General features: G+C 42.1%; 1 pseudogene; it reads right to left on the minus strand.

Moving 5' to 3' along the window:
• Positions 1-6,224: 6,224 nt before the first annotated feature.
• On the minus strand, positions 6,225-6,342 carry LOC126097423 (5S ribosomal RNA; annotated as a pseudogene).
• Positions 6,343-23,149: the final 16,807 nt, after the last annotated feature.

Here is a 23,149-nt window from a genome sequence, read left to right on the forward strand (position 1 = left end):
GGCCACCATTGACCAGACGTTTGCAATTGGTGAGAGACCTGGAGAATGTGCTATCCAGGGCAGCAGTAGAACATTTTCTGTATCCAGAAAGGCCCGTACAGGACCTGCAACATGCGGTCGTGCATTATACTGATGAAATGTGGGGTTTCGCAGGGATCGATTGAAGGGTAGAGCCACGGGTCGTAACACATCTGAAATGTAACATCCACTGTTCAAAGTGCCGTCAATGCGAACAAGAGGTGACCGAGACGTGTAATCGATGGCACCCCATACCATCACGCCGGGTGATACGCCAGTATGGCGATGACGAATACACGCTTCCAACGTGCGTTCACCGCGATGTCGCCAAACACGGATGCGAACATCGTGATGCTGTAAACAGAACCTGGATTCATCCAAAAAAATAACGCTTTTCCATTCGTCCACCCAGGTTCGTCGTTGAGTACACCATCCCAGGCGTTGCTGTCTGATGCAGCGTCAAGGGTAACCGCAACCATTGTCTCCGAGCTGATAGTCCACGCTGCTGCAAACGTCGTCGAACTGTTCGTGCAGTCGGTTGTTGTCTTGCAAACGTCCCCATCTGTTGACTCAGGGATCGAGACGTGGCTGCACGATCCGTTACAGCAATGAGGAAAAGATGCCTGTCATCTCGACTGCTAGCGATACGAGGCCGTTGTGATCCAGCATGGCGTTCCGTATTACTCTTCTGAACCCACCGATTCCATATACTGCTAACAGTCATTGGATCTCGACCAACGCGAGCAGCAATGTCGCGATACGATAAACCGTAATCGCGATAGGTTACAATCCGACCTTTATCAAAGTCGGAAACGTGATGGTACGCATTTCTCCTCCTTACATGAGGCATCTCAACGTTTCACCAGGTAACGCCGGTCAACTGTTGTTTGTGTATCAAAAATCGGTTGGATACTTTCCTCATGTCAACACGTTTTAGGTGTCGCCACCGGTGCCAACCTTGTGTGAATTCCCTGAAAAGCTAATCATTTGCATATCACAGCATCTTCTTCCCGTCGGTTAAATTTCGCTTCTGTAGCACGTCATCTTCGTGGTGTAGCAATTTTAATGGGCAGTAGTGTATTATTCATTCGTGTGTTTCGTAATTTTATGCATCAACCTCTTGGCTGTTGTATTTCGCCGTTGCAGTGGTACAGGGGACAGTCAAACGAAAAAAAGGAAAGAAGGAAGTTTGGGTTTAATGACCCGTCGACATCGAGGTCATCACATAAGGAGCACAGACTGATTGTGTCAAGGACGTGAAGGGAAAGGAAATCGACCGTATCCTTTCAAAGGAACCATCCCGGCATCTGCCTTGAGCGATTTAGGAAAATCACGGTAAACCCAAATCTGGATGACTGGACGCGGGTTTCAACCGTCGACCTTCGGAATGCTAGTCAATTGTGTGCACCACCTCGCTCGGGAAAAATGAAAAAGCGACTGATAGGGGGGAAAAAATAAAGTAAACTGTTTATTATTGCAAAAGTAAGGGCCATAACTGTTAATAGATTTACCCCCGTGACATGAGACGTTCACTGCCCTCATGAAAACATGTTTGCGGTTGACTGCGAAACCATGATTGTACCCAGGCGTGCACCTATTCCTCCGAAGCAAATCGTCGGCCAAGAACGTCTTTCATCAGGGCTCCAAAACATCTGGAAATCGCGTGGGACGAGATGGGGCCTGCAAAGTGTCAACGTACTGGTATGCGTTCACTGAAGTGTGCCATCGAGTCCAAACGCCCAGGAACGTTGACAGAGGGCATTATTCTGTTTCAGAGTAATGCTCACCCACATATTGCCAAGGTTATTTCTAATACGATGTAGAGATTCCCTGCGAAGCCCTTACACTTCTTCCACACAGTCCCGGCCTCTCCCCATGAGATTTCCCTGTTTTTGAAGCACTGAAGAAAGACATTCGTGGACGTAAATTTTCTTCTGGTGAAGAGGTGCTCGCCGGGGTACGGTCATGGTTCCGTAGACAAACGTGAATATTTCACCATGAAGACACTGACCATGTTGTCTGACAGTGAGATGAACTTATTAACAGTGATGGTGATTACTTTTGAAGTAGTAATCAATCTACTTACTTTTTCCCTACTGCCTCATTTTAATTTGACTGCGTCCTTATGTATTTCTGTTATTTGTGATGTCATTCATATTTCAACACTATGTTTTTGCTAACGAATTTTGACTATTTGGAAGAAGTGGTCAGTTAAACTCAGTGACGGTGAACCTTATTGTGAGGCCAGACAACGTCGTTATTACCACTTCACATAAGTCAATAATTCAGTCAGTTTTAATTTTAAACGCCAAGAAACTGCGCAACTTTGTGACACTTTTAGCATGTTTTGTCACTAAACCTTATACAAATATGTACTGCGCCATTTAATTTCCATGTATTAGCATTTTATAACCTGTATCCTTTACTTTTGATGGCAATAAAGTTTTCATATACAGTGAGGTATTAGGACTGTGGAACAGTACCTGGCATAAAGTTACGCCTCCCTCCCTTCCAACCAACCCCTCCGCCCCCCTCCGGACTCAACTCAGTACAACATTGTGACATGAGTGTAAGACAGGGAAAGCAGAGTTAAATTGACCTTCCAGAAGATGGTCTGACGTAGTGCTTCTTTATGACGCACAGAACTTTATTATAAATTTGCCATATTTGTGAGTTTGTTCTATACACACACAAAAAAACATTTGTCACGGAATTCATCAATTTGGTGAGATTCATTTTTCTACTTTTTTTAAAATCCAAAAATTTATGTATTCTCACTGATACTAAACTAGAACGAATAAAATAAGTAAATTTCATTAAGCAAGATAATTAAACAAAAATCTTTTACATTCTCATTTACACATCAGTTCAGTGGAACCGTATGAGAAAAACAGGTCACTACATTTACATTCAACAGGATATCCTCTAAGCAAGGTTATTTGTTCAAAGTATCAGACATGTACTTAAAATTCAGTGATATGAAAAGAGTCATAAAATTTAATACAACTGTTGTATCAAATGCTTAATACAAAGCTGTAACGAAAAATATTTTTTTTTTTTTTTTTACTAAACCATTCACAAATCTCCCCAAGTTCATTAACGTGACTTGTTTTCTACTACTTCAATTGTTAGACTTGTTTCTGCAGGTGCTTGAGTGATTTACACATATAACTTATCTGTATCAACTTACCTTGAGATAGTCAGCTCTTCAAAGTGACTAGCAGTAACAGAAAGTATCCAAGAGACCTGCAAACACGTTTTTGCATCTGCAAACAAAATGAATTTCTGACCAGCTCAAGTGCAATGCACATATTTATAGTTTCCGTCACTAGTGCCTGCACTATGGAGAACAAACTGCAGCAGAGCTGTATGTTCAATGTTGGCTCGAGTTACAGAATTTAAGGGGAAAAAAACAGAAGCGCACCGTTGTCACAGAGTAAAGCCCCAGTCACAAACTTGCCCAGTTCATGATAGATCTAAACCGTTGAAAGTAATGGTAATTTACCTGTCAGATTTTGGTGATAGCCGGCACTTTCAATTGATCTCCCACATAAGTAGTGACCATTGTCAGCAATGCTCATATCATTAATTGTTGCGTAAGTTCATACTCAATCTAAGCCACTTAGTATCAAAAAATATTGTCCGTTTTCGGATTGCTGACCGTTCTACTTCCCTCTGTCATTCAGTTTTATCTAACTTTCAGTTTCTTATTTACTAAAAAATTCGACTAACTGATCATTATTAATCTTTATAATTACGCATGTTTGTACCCATTCGTTATAGGACGATATACCCACGTGTCGTGGTGACGAGTAGTTGTACACCTCTGCACATACATTTCGGTTTATTTCCTCTGAAACCGACGCTCTTCCTGGTAATTACATTCAGTTAATGAAATTCGATTTCCCGTATAGGGCGTTGGTAATCTGATCTTCGTGATCTTGCCTTTTGTCCCAATGTACTCAAATTGGATCTAGACCGAATAATCAGTTTTTTATGGGAAAACATCGTCTGGAGTATCTTCACAGGTATGTGCGTTGCTCGAATTTTTGACTAACACTATCCATTACGTTATAATGGATGGCGGATGTTCGACAAAAACAATTGTTGGGCGTGTCCCAAAGAAGGTGGCATCTACTACAGTGGTAACCCCACTCGTCACTCAGATGTACGTGGGTCACACTGCAAAGCATGAACAACTCATTGTTAGAACATTAATTGCTACTTTGTAGACATACAACGTACATCATCTTTATGCACAGACTTTTCTGATACTTTTCAGTATAGTCCACAGTTCTCTGCACACATTTCTCCCACTCTTTTGTACGTCTGATAATTCCCTTGTGGTGTAAGTAGAAAAATATACCGTACCGCTTTCTCTTCGTCTTCTAGCATCTCATAACGTCGAGCTCGTTTCTGTTGTGTTCTGGTACCCGTAGGGTTTCAAGTCGGGACTATAGGGAAGGTGAACGAGAGTCTCCCCTACAAATATCACAATTTCCTCCTCAGTGACATGATCGACGTGCTACAGGATATTATTCTATCCATATCGTTCCTCGTGTAGTGCGCGACTGAGCTACCACAATCTATATCTACATCTACATGGACACTCTGCAAATCACATTTAAGTACCTGGCAGAGGATTCATCGAACTACCTTCACAATTTTCTCTCGTATAACGCGCGGAAGTAACGAACACCAACATCTTTCCGTGCGAGCTCTGATTTCCCTTATTTTATTATGGTGATCATTTCTGCCAATGTAGGTCGGCGTCAACAAAATATTTTCACATTCAGAGGAGAAAGTTGGTGATTGAAACTAAGTGAGAAGATTCCGCCGCAACGAGAAACGCGTTTGTTTTAATTATGTCCACCCCAAATCCCGTATCGTTTCAGTGACACCCTCTCCCATATTTAGCGATCATACAAAACGTTCTGTCCTTCTTTGAACTTTTTCGATATACTCCATCAAAATCCTGTCTGGTAAGTATCCCACGCCACACAGCAGTATTTTAAAAGAGGACGGACAAGCGTAGTGTAGGCAGTCTCTTTAGTAGAGCTGTTACATTTTCCAAGTGTCTTTCCAGTAAAACGCAGTCTTTGATTAGCCTTCTCCACAACATTTTCTATGTGTTATTTTCAATTTAAGTTGATCGTAATTGTAATTCCTAGAAATTTAGTTGAATTTACGGCCTTTAGGTGGAAGTAACCTGAAATAGGCTTCAAGCGTATACGAAACTGACTCTTCGTCAAAATTGTAATAGTACTTTGTAGAATTAGGAAGTTATATAATCTAACAAAACATTGTTCCAGACAGTTTGTCCATAGCCATATGAAATATGAGTGTATGTGGCATGCCGTCTTATGATGCACGAGGGATATTCGGAAAGTGAGTTCCGATTGGTCAAGAAATGGAAAACACTCTGAAAATATAATAAAGCTTTGCACATATGTGTTCGACAGTGTCTCTAGTATGCCTCTCGGTTACATCATCTTTTCAGTTCTGAGCTCATGGTGATGCGTAGAAAATAGTGTCTCCCGCAAAGTATGAGGTCCTGGTGAGAGATTTCCCTGATGTTATGCAGCCCACATTACAGTAGTGTCATACGGTACCTACTTTGTGACAATTCTCGGTCGCAATCTGCAGGGGCAATGAAAATGCTCCTGCAGCGTTTTCGATGGGAAGGGTTTGATCACCCACACTACAGCCCGTAATTGGCTTCCTCTGTGTTTCATCTCTGCTCACATTAACTAGTGGATATGAAGACATTTTCGCGCAGTCGAGCTAAGGATGAGCGTAGAGAATTGGCGAGAAGCATAGGCGGCTGCCTTCTATGGCGAGGGTATTGGAAAGTTGGTGCAACGCTACGACAGATGTCTAAGTCGGAGTGGTAACTACGTAGAGCAGTGGCTGGAAGATGTAGCTAACTGTTGCAGATAATATATTTCTGTTTTTTTTAAGTGGTTTCCATTTCACGATCAATCGGAACGTACTTTCTGAATAAGCACTCCGTCTTCAGGCCACACGTGACGCATCGGGACCATCCGACCACCGTGTCATCCTCAGCTGAGGACGCGGACAGGAGGGGCGTGCAGTCATCACACCACCCTCTCGGTCGTTACGATGGTTTTCTGTGACCGGAGCCGCTACTATTCGGTCGAGTAGCTCCTCAATTGGCATCACGAGGCTGAGTTCACCCAAAAAAACGGCAACAGCACATGGCGGCCCGGATGGTCACCCATCCAAGTGCCGGCCACACCCGACTGCGCTTAACTTCGGTGATCTGACGGGAACCGGTGTATCCATTGCGGCAAGGCCGTTGCCCACTTTCTGAATAGCCCTAGTATTAATAACGTTTCAGTCACGCGTCACCGTGACCATTCCCAATTTTCCGTAACACAACTTGGACTTGTTGCATAATTCATTCTTGCTAATTTATATTCTTGACTAATTTACAAGCTGGATGTCCAGAGCATCTGACTGCCAAGCAGAGGATACTGGTTATTTCATCGATACTGCCTTGTCGGGATAACTGGAACGGAGTACACTCAACCTTGTAAGAACTGGTTAAATTGGAATTAGTCGCTCCCATCTGACAATGAGTGGGAGTGCGGTGAGTGACTCCATGACGCAAACAAATGGCGGTAGGTCAGCCCTGTGTCATCCTCATCGCAGAATTACTTTTCTGTCCAGGTCAATCAACCTAAATATCTCAGAAATAGCTCTCCATACTACTGCATTATTCTTGCAAGGGGTGCAGCCGTGTTAACGGATTTGTGTTTTTTAGAATAAAAAACTCTCCCAATGATGCAATTATCATATTCGTTTTAAATGTATTTTCGTATAATTCTCCTGCCTAATAAGTGTCGCGTACGTTGATATAATAAAAGATGCGCTCAAAATTTGCGGACACATGGGACAGACGTACAAAAGAGCAAGCGAGTTGGCTCAGTGGTTAGCGTACTGTACTCGCTGGCTGAAGGACGGCTGTTCAGGCCCACGTCCAGCCACCCAGAATTAAGTTTCCTGTGATTTTGCAAATAGCTTAAAGCAAATACCAGGATATTCTCTTTCCAACCAATTTCCTTCCCACAGTTTCCCATATCTACATATGCAGGATGTTAGGGATGTAAAAAAAAGAAAATCGAACAAACACCGCCCGAAAAGGCCTCGAAGCCACAACAGTAGCGATCGACCGCCGTGTCAGCCTCAGCCCTTAATCGTCACCGAATGCGGATACGGAGGGGTATGTGGTCAGCAGACTGCACTCCCGGCCGTTGTCAGTTTTAATGACCATTGCCGGCAATTCTCATAACGTTGAACTCGTTTCTGTTCTGTTGTTTTCTGGTACCCATAGGGTGTCAAGTCGGGGCTATAGGGAAGGTGAGCAAGAGCCTTCCTTACAAATATCATAATTTTCTCCTCAGTGACATGATCGACGTGCTACAAGATAATATTCTATCCAGACCGTTCATGACGGGAACCGGTGTTACCAGTGCGGCAAGTCTGTTGGCTAGGGATTAGTATCGAGCGAGGTGGCGCAGTGGCTAGCACACTGGGCTCGCATTCGGGAGGACGACGGTTCAATCCCGCGTCCGGCCCGCCTGATTTAGGCTTTCCGTGATTTCCCTAAATCGCCGGGATGGTTCCTTTGAAAGGGCACGGCCGACGTCCTCCCCCGTCCTCCCTAATCCGATGAAACCGATGACCTCTCTGCCTGGTCTCCTTCCCCAAACAACCCAACCAACCTTAGGGATTAGTGCAGGTACTTCTATTGATGATAGAGAACAGAACATTGAACAACATTACATTAACATTCACTTCGTTTCCAGACTGATAATTCCAGATGTTATGAGTAGTATGTTTTTAGGTTGGGTAGTACCTCCAAGTACGCATGACACAAGCAAGCCATTAAAGTTTATTTTACCCTGGGCAGCAGGTCAGGTATTGAACTGTGGATGCGTGGACACAAAATGGATTGTCTAATCTGACAAGTGTAGTCGCATTCGCGGTGCAGTTACAATCGTGTATAAAACGTCAGGTAGTAAATTACATGATGTGTTCGCGAGAAGACAACTAGACGCAAAGAAAGAGTTAACACACCGAAGTGACTACATATCAAGGTAATAATGATCACAATATCTACACCTAAACCGCCAACACGTTGTACACTCTGCAAACGACTGTGAACTGCATGGCAGAGAATTCTAAACACTGTACCATGTATTGTGGTTTTTTTAACGTTCTATTATTGTATAGAATGCGGAGATGATGCTTGCTTAAAGGCCTCTGAATGCTCTGCTTATCATGTTTTCGCTTTTTCTACGGGTGCTGTAGGTAGGGGTCTGTTGTATGTTCCTGAATCCTCACTGAAAAATGGTTCTTTAAACTTCGTAAGTTTCGTAAGTAGGCTTTCAGTTCTGCTCTCTCACCAAATATTTAAAAGCTTATTGTTTTCAGCATCACTGTGATGCTCTCCCATGGAGAAACAAACCTGTAACCATTTGAGCTGCTCTTATTTCTAAAGGTATCTGGCTGTGTTGACCGATTTTGTGACTGATTGATATCGTAGTCTGCCTTTTTCGCTTTGTGAAGTCTACAGTTTCACACTTCTGAACACGTAAATCAAGCTGCCAATCTTTTCATAACTTTGAAATATTATCAAGATCTGACTGAATATTTTTGCAGTGGAAAGAAGTCGGCCGTGCCTTTCAAACAAATCATCCCGGCATATTCCTGAAGCGATGTACGGAAAGCAGAGAAAATGTAAATCAGCCATGGCCGGACGCGGGCTTGAACTGTCGTCCTCCCGAATGAGTGTCTACTATGGTAACCGCTGCGCCGCTTCGCTCGGTAGACTCAGGTTACTGACGAGAGCACCGCACCTACCCGTCAACACCGATTTCGTCCAAATTTATGGATTATGCAGGGCTTGGCCAGAGTTGAAAGTGACGGAAGTGGGAGCTCCAGACGGCGAAGCCTTTAGAAAAAATAGCACTTTCGCGCGGGTCAGGCGAGTCATGACCCATTTACGCTAGGCTACTTTCCAGGCATCGGTTGGCACAACGGTATGTGTTTCTTTTTTTGGGTCATCAGTCTTCTGACTGGTTTGATGCGGCCCGCCACGAATTCCTCTCGTGTGCTACTCTCTTTATCTTAGAGTAGCAATTGCAAACTACGTCTTCCATTATTTGCTGGATATTTTCCAATCTCTGTCTTCCCTTTTAGTTTTTACCCTCTACAGCTCCCTCTAGTACTATGGAAGCCATTCCCTCATGTCTCAAGAGATCTCCTATCATCCTGCCCTTCTCCTTATCAGTGTTTTCCACATATTCCATTCCTCTCCGATTCTGCACAGAACCTCCTCATTACTTACCTTATCAGTCTACCTAATTTTCAACATTCGTCCGTAATACCACATCTCAAATGCTTCGATTCTTTTCTGTTTCGATTTTCCCACACTCCATGTTTCACTGTCCGCCGCTCGTGGTCTCACGGTAGCGTTCTCGCTTCCCGAACACGGGGTCCCGGGTTCGATTGCTGGCAGGATCAGGGATTTTCACCTGCCCCGAGATAACTGGGTGTTTGTGTGTCGTCTTCATCATCATCATTCATCATTCATGCCCATTACGATCGGAAGAAAGCAACGGAAAACCACCTCCATTAGCACCTTGCCTAGTACGGCGGTGCGGGTCTCCCTCTACGCCCTGTCAAGAAGCATGGGACTTCATTTCCAATCCATGTTTCACTACCATACAATGCTGTACTCCAGACGTACAGTCTCAGCAATTTCTTCCTCAAATTAAGACCGATATTTGATATTAGTAGACTTATCTTGGCCAGGAATGCCCTTTTTGCCATTGCTAGTCTGCTTTTGATGTCCTCTTTGCTCCGTCCGTCACTCGTTATTTTACTGCCTAGGTAGCAGAATTCCTTAAATGCATCTGCTTCGTGACCATCGATCCCGATATTAAGTTTCTCACTGTTCTCATTTCTACTACTTCTCATTACCTTCGTCTTTCATCGATATAGTCCCAATCAGTACTCTGTACTCATTAGACTGTTCATTTCATACAGCAGATCATATAATTCTTCTTCACCTTTACTCAGGATAGCAAACTCATCAGGGAATCGTACCATTGGTATCCTTTCACCTTGAATTTTAATTCCACTCCTGAACGTTTCTTTTATTTCCATCGGTGCTTCTTCGATGTACATATTGAACAGTATGGGCGAAAGAGTACATCCTTGTCTTACACCCTTTTTAATACGAGCACTTCGTTCTTGTTCGTCCACTCTTATTAGTCCCTCTTTGCTGATGTACATATTGTATATGACCCGTCTCTCCCTATAGCTTACTACTATTTTTCCGAGAATTTCGAACATCTTTCACCATTTTACAACGTCTAACGCTTTTTCCAGGTAGACAAATCCTATGAACGTGTCTTGATTTTTCTTTATTCTTGCTTCCATTATTAACCGCAACATCAGAATTGCCTCTCTCGTGCCTCTCCCACAAGCCAAACTGATCGTCATCTAAAGTATCCTCAATTTTCTTTTCTTCTGTATATTATTCTTGTCAGTAATTTGGATGCATGAGCTGTTAAGCTGATTGTGCGATAATTCTCACACGTGTCAGTTCTTGCCGTCTTCGGTATTGTGTGGATGATGCTCTTCCGAAAGTCAGATGGTATGTCGCCAGACTCATATATTCTACACACCAACGTGAATAGTCGTTTTGTTGCCACGTACCCCAACGATTTTAGAAATTCTGATGCAATGTTATCCATCCCTTCTGCCTTATTTGATCTTAAATCCTCCAAAGTTCTTTTAAATACTGATTCTAAATCGACTTCAGTGTCTTCTTCTATCACATCACACAAATCTTCCCCCTCACAGAGGCTTTCAATGTATTCTTTCCACCTACCTGCTCTCGTCTGCATTTAACAGTGGACTTCCCGTTGCACTCTTAATGTTATCAGCCTTGCTATTCATGCCACCGAAGGTTGTTTTCACTTTCCTGTATGTTGAGTCAGTCCTACCGACAATCATTTCTTTTTCGATTTCTTCAGTTTTCATGCAGCCATTTCGTCTTAGCTTCCCTGCACTTCCTATTTATTTCATTCCTCTGCGACTTATATTTCTGTATTCCTGAGTCTCCCGGAACATTTTTGTACTTCCTCCTTTCATCGATCAATTGAAGTATTTCTTCTGTTACCCATGGTTTTTTCGCAGTTACCTTCTTTGTGCTTATGTTTTCCTTTCCAACTTCTGCCATCTCCCTTTTTAGGGATATCCATTTCTCTTCAACTGTACTACCTACCGAGCTATTCCTTAATGCTGTATCTGTAGCCTTAGAGAACTTGAAGTGTATCACGTCATTCCTTAGTAGTTCCGTATCCTACTTCCTTGTGTATTGATTCTTCCTGACTAATGTCTTAAACGTTTCATCGCTACTATATTCTGATCTGAGTCTATAGCTGCTCCTGGGTACGCCTTACAATCCAGTATCTGATTTCGGAATCTCTGTATGACCATGATGTAATCTAACTCAAATCTTCCCGTATCACCCAGCCTTTTCCAAGTACACCTCTCCTCTTGTGATTCCTGATCAACGTATTCGCTATCGTAACACACTCTCTGCCATACATTCCTATTTACAACGAATCCCATTCCAGTTATACCATTTTCTGCTGCTGTTGATATTACCCGATACTCATCTCACTAGAAATCCTTGTCTTCTTTCCACTTCACTGACCCAAACTATATCTAGATTGAGCCCTTGCATCTCCCTTTTCAGATTTTCTAGTTTCCCTACTACGTTCCATCTTCTGATATTCCACGCCCCGACTCGTAGAATGTTATTATTTCGTTGGTTATTTAATCTTTTTCTCACGGTGGAGAGATCATCGTAACACTTCTGCAACTACAGTCCACATGTCCTGTATATACATGTTACGTGTCTGTAATGCAATTATTTCCACTGCCTTCTGCATCCTCATGCCGTTGATCTTTGTTGATTCTTCCGCCTTCAGCGGCAGTTTCTAACCCCTTCCTAGTAATACTGTGTATTCTTTCCGCTGCGCTATCTCCCAACTAGTGTAACGTAAATGACTCACGACTCACCCTACCTGCGTCAAAAATGCCATTTGTTCTCAACTCTTGACCATCTGTCACTTTCATTTCTGGCCAAGTCCTGAATATACCATAAATTTGTACGAAATCGGTGATGAGTAGGTGCAATCCCCATGTGAGTATCATACGAATGAACCGAACTCGGCCACCTGCTCTACCTATAACTCAGCCTATTATACTCCCTCCATGGTATATACCTACAGATTGTTACAACCAGGTATTTGTAGGAGCTGACTGATACCAACTGTGACTCATTGTTACTTCAGTCGTAGGACAGTACTTTTTCTGATTTTGTGAAGTCTGCGTGATACATTCAAGACAAGTTGCCAATGTTTGCACCTCACTGGAAACTTATCAAGATCTGTATGAATATTTATGTATCTTTTTTATGTAGTACTTCTTAATGTATAACTACATCATCTGCAGAAAGGCTGAGATGACAATTACTATTGTCTGCAGTTCATCAACATGCATGAACAGCTAGCGTTCAACATATATCCATATCCACCCTTGTCTTTAATGAACTCGTTGTCGACGGGGCTTTAAATCCCATCCTTCACTCTTTCCATGAACATTCACCGACTAGTACAGCGTACTGAATTCTAGTCCCCAAAACAATATTAATTCCAAATGCTTTCTTCAGAAGGAAACGACCTATCGGAATGTTCGGCAGTTCTAATGGTTTATTTAGCCAGTACACTAATTTAGTTGCTGATAACTGAAGTCTGTAAAACGTATGAGAGTTTTTCTTCTGCGTCCCTATTATGTGGTAATGATGACCTGCAGTACGTCTTTTGGTTGACGTGAAGTGCACCCTGTGCTCAGCTACATGTGAAATTTGATTTCTGTTCTAAGCGATACTTAATTATTCTGAAAACCGGCCTTGAAACACCCATAAATATCAGCGATGTGTAATGCCAACCTCTTCCTCTTCCTTGCCGTGTTGATCTCAGAGCGACGAGCCTTTCATTTTTTTTTTTTTTCTCTGGTCTGCACATCCTATCTTTCCATAACTGTGTGTGTACTTGGGAGTCCCTCTCCAAGTACCCATGTCTCTGCTATCTTCTACAGAGAGGCGTCCATTTACCGAGGCTATACGCTATATATACAATCGTAAAGGGCGCTTAATGGCCTCGTCCGAGAAAGTAAAGGGCGTCGAGCCGTACAGAACAGGGTGTGGCGTTGCCAAAGTCTCTTCATTCGATCGTGAACGCTGAAAACATTTGCTTTATGTCTATAAATAGCACTGTGCTCATTCTTTATCTAATTCCACCCGGCCTGCGTTGACGGACAAAGCTGGACTTTACAATCGTCACAGACGACAGGAAAGACTGGATCCAACACATGCGTTTTATGAGGAGCGGCCTTTTTTTTCTCATTTTCTTTCCTGTACCTCTTCATTAGTTCACTATGTTTCTTTTTATGGTTCGGTTCATTCTGAATTTTTTCGGGTAGGATTCTCAATTTTTGCTTGTCAGTGAAGATTCAAAATTTTGTTCTGCCTTGGATGATTCCTCCATGAATCCTTTGCTTCTTATAGGTCTTCATAATCTTCTGTCAACTAATTGTATTTAATCGCTAAGGCTAAGTTGAGAATTTTCTTAGTGAGCCTGTTCTACTTCCTATTTATGTGACAGTGGAAGTGGAAGTGTAGTCGCCGTTTCCCGCTGGGATCTGTGATTATTTTTTGTAGCTTGATAGACCTCCAGTGCTCTCTTTCCAAATTTCATCTTCGCGTTTTGATCGCAAGATACTTGTTTTTCAAACTTTTTAATTGCAGTTTGTCACCGAATATCATTGTTTGGGATGCATAAACAGCTTCTGTTTTAAAATCTGCTTTATTACATGAGCTGTGTTCGCAGTTGCCAGCATGGACACCCATCAGCTGTGTAATGGAATGACGATAATGAGGCTTTGGCAGGGCCCGGACTCGAACCGGATTTCCCGCTTATCGCGAGCGGTCGCCTTACCATTAGGCTATCCTAGCAAGATTCACGGCCAGACCGAAACTTCCCTATCTCGTCAACCCTTTGTTATTACATAATTTTCCATTTTGTGGTACTGATTTTTTGTTATATCTGTACAAGAGGAATTTGTCGGTTCTTTGTAGTTTCGTACTTTGTTCTTTGTTACCTTCTCGTTTTAGTCCCGTTCGTAATATAATTTTTAATACTTTTAGTTATTTTAACCACATTAATCCACTAGATTCGGAATGGAATACAATTATTTTCATTTAGTTGCGCGGTTGTTTTGTCTAAGTTAAATAAAAGTACATCCCTTCAATTTCTTCTACGTATTACAAGTTTGACTTTTTTCTCAGAGAATATTTTGTAGTGCCCATTCAAAGATCTACAACGTGCTTCTGAAAGTGGTCTCGTCTCCTCTTGTTTCTTTTTTTTTTTTTAAGACGTAGTCCACTTTGGTCAGAAATACTTCAATTAAATTTTAATATAAGCATATTGTTAACATCGAGTATAGATTTAAGTGTCAGGAAGTCGTTTCTGAAAGTATTTGTATGGAGTGTAGCCATGTATGGAAGTGAAACATGGACGATACATTGTTTGGACAAGAAGAGAATAGAAGCTTTCGAAAAGTGGTGTTACAGAAGAATGCTGAAGATTAGATGGGTAGATCACATTACTAGTGAGGAGGTATTGAATAGGATTGGGGAGAAGAGAAGTTTGTGGCACAACTTGACTTGAAGAAGAGATCGGTTGGTAGGACATGTTCTGAAGCATCAAGGGATCACCAATCGAGTATTGGAGGGCAGCGTGGAGGGTAAAAATCGTAGAGATGGACCAAGAAATGAGTAGACCAAGCAGATTGAGAAGGATGTAGGTTGCAGTAGGTACTGAGAGATCAAGAAGCTTGCACAGGATAGAGTAGCATGGAGGGCTGCATCAAACCAGTCTCAGGACTGAAGACAACGACAACAACAACAACATTATATTTAAAATTATTCTGTTCTTCACAGGAGGTACTATGCGGTAGGAAGCAACTTCACTCAGTACAGTATACTTTGTCGTCGTCACAAATGCATATGCACACACTAGTATACTATAACACGCAAGAGCATTGCATGTGAACTAAACCAAATATCAAATATAAATGAGCAGTACAACAGGACGTGTTATACTACAGGCACCTAATCCAATTTCATTTCGGTGTTCCTGCAATGAATTATTCTCCTGTATAGTGGAGTCATAGGTCGGCAACAGTAGACGGTGGAACCTGCTTGCTATCGCTGGCTGTCGCACAAGCGTCTATGGCTGTAGCAGTGAAGATTCCATCGCATATGACGTGGCTGGAACTCTAGACATGAAACAGAAGCAACGAAGACATTTATGAAATATATTTTCTTGTATTACATAAATAAAATCATTTGAATTGACATATTAAAGAGTTATTACGTTGTAGGAACTGTATTTGCTTACGCAGGAACTACAGCGGTGTGAATATTTCATAATGTCTTGAATGCGTAACATGAGTGGATGGTTGCTCCCGACGATTGTTGATTGAGATAATTCAATTTTCGACGTCCACATTATGTAAGGGGTGAAACCGGGGATGAAAATTTTTAAGATTTCATTATATTAAAAACATTTTGAAGCTAACAATAAATCTATGAAAGCGGGTATTTCATTTCTCGGTCGGATGTAAAGAAATATGTGTTAGGGGATGAAGGTTTCTACGGAAATATCACCACAAGAACGCAAAAGCATGATTAACGAAAGTCTTGGACCCCAGCTATCAGAATCGATGTTTGCTTAGTGCATGCCCTTGCTTCCATAGCATTAATTAGTGTAAATACTTAAGAAAGTATTGCAATTTGTGAAGAACATAAAAATTCGATTAAAGAGAAAGGAAAAGATCGCTGCAGACCAGCAGTCTACTCGAGCGAAGCAGCGGCTGCTGAGCTAGTCCTGCATAAAGCATTTGAAGTATGTAGTAATGAGAACTAGGAATGAGGCGATTGTTTAAATTCTGAACAAGGCTTGAAAAAAAATCTGTCAGACTACTTTATTTTCCACACTATGCATTGTGTATTAGTGTTAAGTTGAAAGTTAAACTATGACCATAAATACACACTGAAGACCCAAAGAAACTGGTACACCTGCCTAATATCGTGTAGGGTCCGCGCGAGCACGCAGAAGTGCCGCAACGCGACGTGGCATGGACTCGACTAATGTCTGAAGTAGTGCTGGAGGGAACTGACACCATGAATCCTGCAGGGATGTCCATAAATTCGCAAGAGTACGAGGGGAAGGAGACCTCTTCTAAACAGCACGTAGCAAGGCATCGCAGATATGTTCAATAATGTTCATGTCTGGAGAATCTGGTGGCCATCGGAAACGTTTAAACTCAGAAGAGTGTTCCTGGAGTCACTCTGTAGCAATTATGGACTTTTGTGGTGTCGCATTGTCCTGCTGGAACTGCCCAAGTCCGTCGGAATGCACAACGGACATGGACGGATGCAGGTGATCAGACAGGATGTGTACGTGTAACCCGTGAGAGTCGTATATAGGCACAACACGGGTTCCATATCACTCAACTGCACATGCCTCCTACCATTACAGAGCCTCCATCAGCTTGAACAGTCCCCTGCGGACGTACAGGGTCCATGGATTCATGAGGTTATCTCCAAACCTGTACACGTCCATCCAATTTGAAACGAGACTCGTCCGACCAGGCAACATGTTTCCAGCAATGAACAGTCTAATGTCGGTGTTAACGGGTCCAGACGAGGCGTAAAGCTTTGTGTCGTGCAGCCATCAAGAGTAAACGAGTGGGCCTTTGGCTCCGAAAGCCCAAAGCGATGATGTTTCGTTGAGTGGTTCGCACGCTGACACTTGTTGATGGCCCAGCATTAAAATTTGCAGCAATTTGCGGAAGAGTTACATTTCTGTCACACTGAACGATTCTCTGCAGTCGTCGTTGGTCCCGTTCTTACTGGATCTTTTTCCGACTGTATCGATGGCGGAAATTTGATGTTTTACCGGATTCCTGATATTCACGGTACACTCATGAAATGGTCATACGGGAAAATTCCAACTTCATCGCTATCTCGGAGATGCTGTGTCCCATCGCTCGTGCGCCGACTATAACACCACGTTGAAACTCACACAAATCTTGCTAATATACCATTGTAGCAGCAGTAAACCATCTACCAGCTGAGCCATTGTCTTATATAGGCGTTTCCGACCGCAGCGCCGTATACTGCTTGTTTACATATCTCTGTATTTGAATATGCATGCTTATACTAGTTTCATTGACGCTTCAGTGTATTTTTTTATCAGGTTGCATGTGACCATGCGATCCACAGCTGCTTGGTTACGGAACGAGTCAGTGCATGGTTTATAGAAGAATAGTTACAAAAGAAATAAACAAAGAATTAAAGGACTAATAAAACACGAAAAGTTGATGGCACACGCGTAACATATTACAGAGAAAAATCCTCAACTACTGCAAGAAACCTCTGTATAGAATAGAAGCAGTTTGCGACAAGAAAGCCTTTCATCTTTATTTGCCTGCTTAGGATTTATCAATCAGTTTTTCCAGTTCTGCTGGAAACCTATTAAAAATGAAACTTGCTAATGGCACGCACTTTTCTATAAAATGTTTAGAGGAGTGTTATCTAGCTGTATATAGTTTTCAAACTTTTTTTATTCCAGTCTTTGATCACAATATAAAGTCCTTCGACAATGACTTGTTTCACTCAGTAGATATTCAGATCTACAATATAAAAAATATACAACTGGTGGACAGTGTCTATCAAAACTACACAGTATTTCATATCACGTTATACTCTCATACAAACAGGGAATGTACATGTAAAATAAGGTAAAGCGTGCCTGTTCTACACCATGTCCTAATGTGATAAAACCGTAATGGCGTTGTCAAAAAATATAAATAAACTCAGCAAAGCATCGTCAGAACTAAAATATGGTGTAAAATAGGCCACATCGTCCACACAGTCATTTTGCAACTGGCGTTAGTGTACAAAACATAATGAAGCTTTGTAGCTACCAGAAATATGTTTACCTATATGATTCGTAGAAAAAAAATGGCTCCTATGGCTTTGGCACTATGGGACTTAACATCTATGGTCATCAGTCCCCTAGAACTTAGAACTACTTAAACCTAACTAACCTAAGGACATCACGCTGGCTTACCGTGAGTCAGCACGTGATCGGGGTTGATAGTATGCTCTAGAGTTGTAAAATTACCGTAGGTTACCGTAGACTATCGTAAGTAAGTGTTCTACAATAGTTATCCAGATACATTTCTTCATTTTAGGTCTACCCGCGTTAACTGTACGTTAGATATGTTGCATACCCAACGGGCGTTAGTTCATGACCATCGCTCTCTTTACGTATGCGATCTGTGTCTTACTAGATTCCTCTAAAAACCGTGAGCGAAGAACTGTCTTGGAACTTAATGCGGATGTATGAAGGGCTGGGTTACCTACAGAACATTTTTGTTCTACATAGTTACACTTCCGTCTTTTAGTTAAAAATAAACAGAATTTATAGCAAAATTGAAATTATCAATTTTCAATTCAGATTATATTCGAAAATTGTTGATTTGTAACGTGGAACAGAGGGATGCTGTAGTACAAATAAAGGCCACAACACAGATTTGTTATACAGTGCTATAAAACTTAATTTCTTCAATAAAAGTGGAATATAAAAACGCAAAACAATAGCGTATTAAAGATCATTTAAATCTTTCGTCGAACATCTACGCACATCAAAAAAGTTTTCCATCACCTCGGTTCCGACTGTTCCGGAACCTGTACAGTAAACTGGAATAGAAATCAACATAAACATCATTTCCGCCCTTTTTATTGCTCATGAAAACCACACATTGCATCTTGTACCACCATACAGCGAGACCTTCAGAGGTGGTGGTCCAGATTGCTGTACACACCGGTACTGCTAATATCCAGTGGCACGTCCTCCTGCATTGATGCACGCCTGTATTCGTCGTGGCATACTATCTACAAGTTCATTAAGGCACTGTTGGCCCAGATTGTTCCACTCCTTGAAACGAAATTCATCAGTAACTATGTACTTTATGTATCACATTTTGATAAAGATGTTTCACCAATGAGTATTTTTAATCTGTCAGGAAATTTATCACATATGAAAGACACCTTGCACAGATGACTGAGTACATAAATAATGTATGTTGCACTGCTTTTCATAATCCTACTTGAAATGTGTGTCACGTCCATAGTGTCTTCTTGTTCCGTAATGTGATACTTGATCCTATTTTATCTTTACTCATCTTCAGTAGCAGCATGTGGTATAGCTGTCTCAGAACGGCAACTTTCAAGGGTTTTACATATATACCGGTAACAAACAATTTTGATTTAACTTGCTGACTACTGACAAAAAGTGATTAGTAAATATTTTGCACACATCTGGCGGATCAGTAACTACTTCATTCTCGCAGAACAGAGGTTTAATGTACTGAGTACCCATATTCCGGCTCGGTATCTCTTTCACAACTGCCTGCATAGTTTTAACATTGTTCTGAGATCCCTCCCTCCCTCCCTCCCTCCCTCCGTGTCACGGATTTTATGCTCGAAGACGGATGTCCTGGACAAAGAGAAAAATGTCCGCGAAAAAAAGTGTCTAGTAAGTAAAAAAATTTCTTACGCAAGTTTTGCCACTGGCCAGCGGTCAAGTGCTTCATTACTCCTGCGAACTTTACGATAGCCGTTGAAACCTGATAGTCCGTGTCACTTCAAAATCTCTCGGCTATTTTCAGAACAGAGTGTGGAAGCAGTGCAACAATCGATTCTTTGCGATTGTTTCAGAAAAGAAAACAAGTTGCATAGTGGATGAGAGTTAGCTATTTGACCAGATGGTGAAACAAATGTTTTCTTAGGAGGATAACCAGAATTTGGCGATGCCTAATAAAAAGTGGGTTAAATTTTTTGAGGATTATGTTTCTAAAGAACAGTATTCAGAACTGCTTGCTATTGTGCAGTACTGTTTCTACATTCCAGGGCATAATGCCAATGTGGAGAGAATGTTTTTCCTAGTAAATGCACAATGGACAGAAGAAAGAAACAGGCTAGATTTAACATCAGTTAATGCAATGTTCCGAATCCAATATAACATGAAAAACACAAATTGCACAGATTTTCATAGACTGCTTCAGAATCGGAGCGAGTTTCTTATGTCGCGGGCTTAGAGGAATATGACCGGTTTAAAGCATAAAGTGAAAGATATATATCAATTGTAGCAGCATGATTGTGTACATGTTAATAATTTGTGTTCAGTGCTTTAATTAAAAAGTTATTTAATGTCAATTGCAATTAATTTTCTTCATCATTGACCACTCTTTTATAGACACCATTAATGCTTGGATTAATTTTCCTTGTTAATTACAACTTCTTTGCTGACAGAATTACTGTTTTGATTATGTTAATTATGAAGATTTGGCTGACGTGAGGAAAGGTGAAAGGACATTGTGTAATTTCAGGTTTCAACCACATCATAATTACCACTGTAAAGTAATGATGAAGATTCAACTGAAATGCAAGCCAATGGTCACTTGCACAACATATCGGTCCGTGATTAACCACATCTTTATAATCACCTAATTTTGTCCTCGATTTTCGTCCTTGGATTATGGCAACCCTCACTCCCACCTAAGTATCCCTTCGTACGTGTGTGTGTGTGTGTGTGTGTGTGTTTTTCTTATAATTTGTGTGCATGTGGCAAGTAATAAATGTGTTTCTAGTACAATACGATTTACATTTTAGCAAAGGCGTCCAGATTGTGTATAATTAGAGTGAAATAACGGAGCATTCGCACATACTGAGATACACAGCAAAGTCATGACCTTCTGTGCAGTCAAAGCATTTCTCCCATTTTTCTGTGAGGTGTGGAAGTCTTAGATAAGAATCATTATAAAATGATCTGTAGCGGTATTCTGAATATCGCACACGAGACTGGGGTACCACCTTTGGAAATCATTTCATTTGGCCAAAAGGAGAAAGTCGGAATAAGGGTGAGCTACAGGTAGCACTCGAGTACTTAATGGTCGTTCCGTGTGAAAAAATCGCCGAGCTGGCGCGACAAGCAGCGTCAGACGGCGGCGCCTGCTGCCGGGCCTCCGCTCTCGAGGACCCGCGCCTGCCACGCAGCTCTAGAGGCTTTCTTCTCAGTACCTGAAAGGCAAACGAGCCCCGCTTTGATTCCGATATCCCTTATCCTCGCTTCTTCGCGGTGCTGAGGGCTTTATTTGGCTTTCGCTGCGCCTTATCAAGAGTTCAACACAGGGTGGTTCAAAAAGAAAGATTTCTGCTGTTTATTACAGACAAACTATAAAACATAGAAATACATTGCGCGCGCCACTGGACTGGGGGAGGCTCAAAGTTCTTGAAACAGCTGCGCTTTGTTTGTAGCTACATGACGACTACCACAAGAGAAATCGTTTTGTTTGTTGGAATTTGGGCGAAATTCATGCATTGATCACGTGCTATGTGAGGCGTGCTCGGTTCGTCTTCATACCATTAATTGTTTGTCATCTTCTATTACGGCAGTGCCGCCTCGTTTTCTCATTTCATTTGCTGGCGTCACTAATTTGCTGCCTTTACTTGTCCGTGAGTGGCAGCATCAGCGTTTATCGATAAGCGCACTGTCGTACCGTCTCTGGAGCCACCGATAGTATTTCCGGGTCGTCAGGTGTCGGGTAGTGAGTGAGTGGGAGACGCACCAGCAGTGCAGTCGCGGCAGAGCAGCAGTCCAGTCGGACGGTTGGCGTGGAGCATCAAGCAAGCCCCCGTCGCGCGTAGTCGGGCTGGGGCCACTGGCGGCGTGCACGTGCGGGTGGAGTGTGAGGTGCTGCTTGCGAGTGCTACGAAGTTCGTCGCCCACCGATCTTGGACATGAAAGTTGAGTCCTCACTTAATTTACTATCGAGCCTCAACTGTTAACATTTCTTCGTTTTATCCTGGTTGTCGCTTTTGGGACATTCCCGCGAGCAACAACGTGTGTGTATTTAAGTCGGCTAAGATTCCAGCTGCCTTCCTGTGAAATGTAACTTAATTTATTCCCTGTTATGGAAGTTAACCAGCGGTATCTTCTGCCTTGTGGCCGTTGACGTTCCGGTTGCCTGGTCGTTGACGTGATTTTAGGTGGTGTATTTTCCTCGTCGCGTCGTGTTGTTGCTGTCCAGCGTGGCATGTCGTTGGACAGCTGAGGTGTTGGTCGTTGTGGGCGCCAATATTCTGAGTGTCGTGCATTGAAATCTTGTAGTCGTTTTGCTGGTTGCGTGGAGCGGAACTTATTTGGTTCATTGTTCGGTCGGCTGTCTGTCGGTTGGGTTGCCTCCAGATTAAGAAGTCATTGGAGAGGCTGCCTGTCTCACCTATATGGGCGTTAGTGTTACAATCTCAGGCTGACCCTTGGAAACTTCTGAGCGCCGTTCCTTGTGTGTTATATAGTAATTTCCCTGTTTGGATTTTAGTTATTTGGTTGATGTTTGGCTTTCAGCCGAGTATCAATATCTCTCAAATTAATGTTCTTGTCTTACCCTTAAGGCATGAGATTGTTATTCTTTATTCTATATGAAATGTTTTAAGATATGGTCTCCTGCCCTTTAAAATTGAAACTCTTCTCCTAGGGCTTAAGCCGTTAAATTATTGGTTGGTGAGCGGCCTTCAGCCGAGTTTTAATATCTCTTAAATTAATCTTCTCTTGCCCTTAAGGCATAAGATTTTTATGCTTTTGAATGGGTCCTTGAGCCCAATTTGCATCAAATGTTTTAAGATAAGGCCTTCTGCCTTTTGATTGAAACTCCTCTTATTGCTTAGTTTGCGACCTCCAGCCTAGTTCCATTAAAATTAAATTGCTAAGGCCTTCAGCCGATTAGATTGAAGATATAGAAAATATTCTTGGGTGAAACCTCCGGAAGAACCTTGTATTTCAATTTTCCTTAAGCCTTGTGTCTTGGGTTTTGAATGTGGCCTCCAGCC

This window comes from Schistocerca cancellata, chromosome 1 (assembly GCF_023864275.1).
Source record: "Schistocerca cancellata isolate TAMUIC-IGC-003103 chromosome 1, iqSchCanc2.1, whole genome shotgun sequence".
Classification (NCBI taxonomy): domain Eukaryota; kingdom Metazoa; phylum Arthropoda; class Insecta; order Orthoptera; family Acrididae; genus Schistocerca; species Schistocerca cancellata.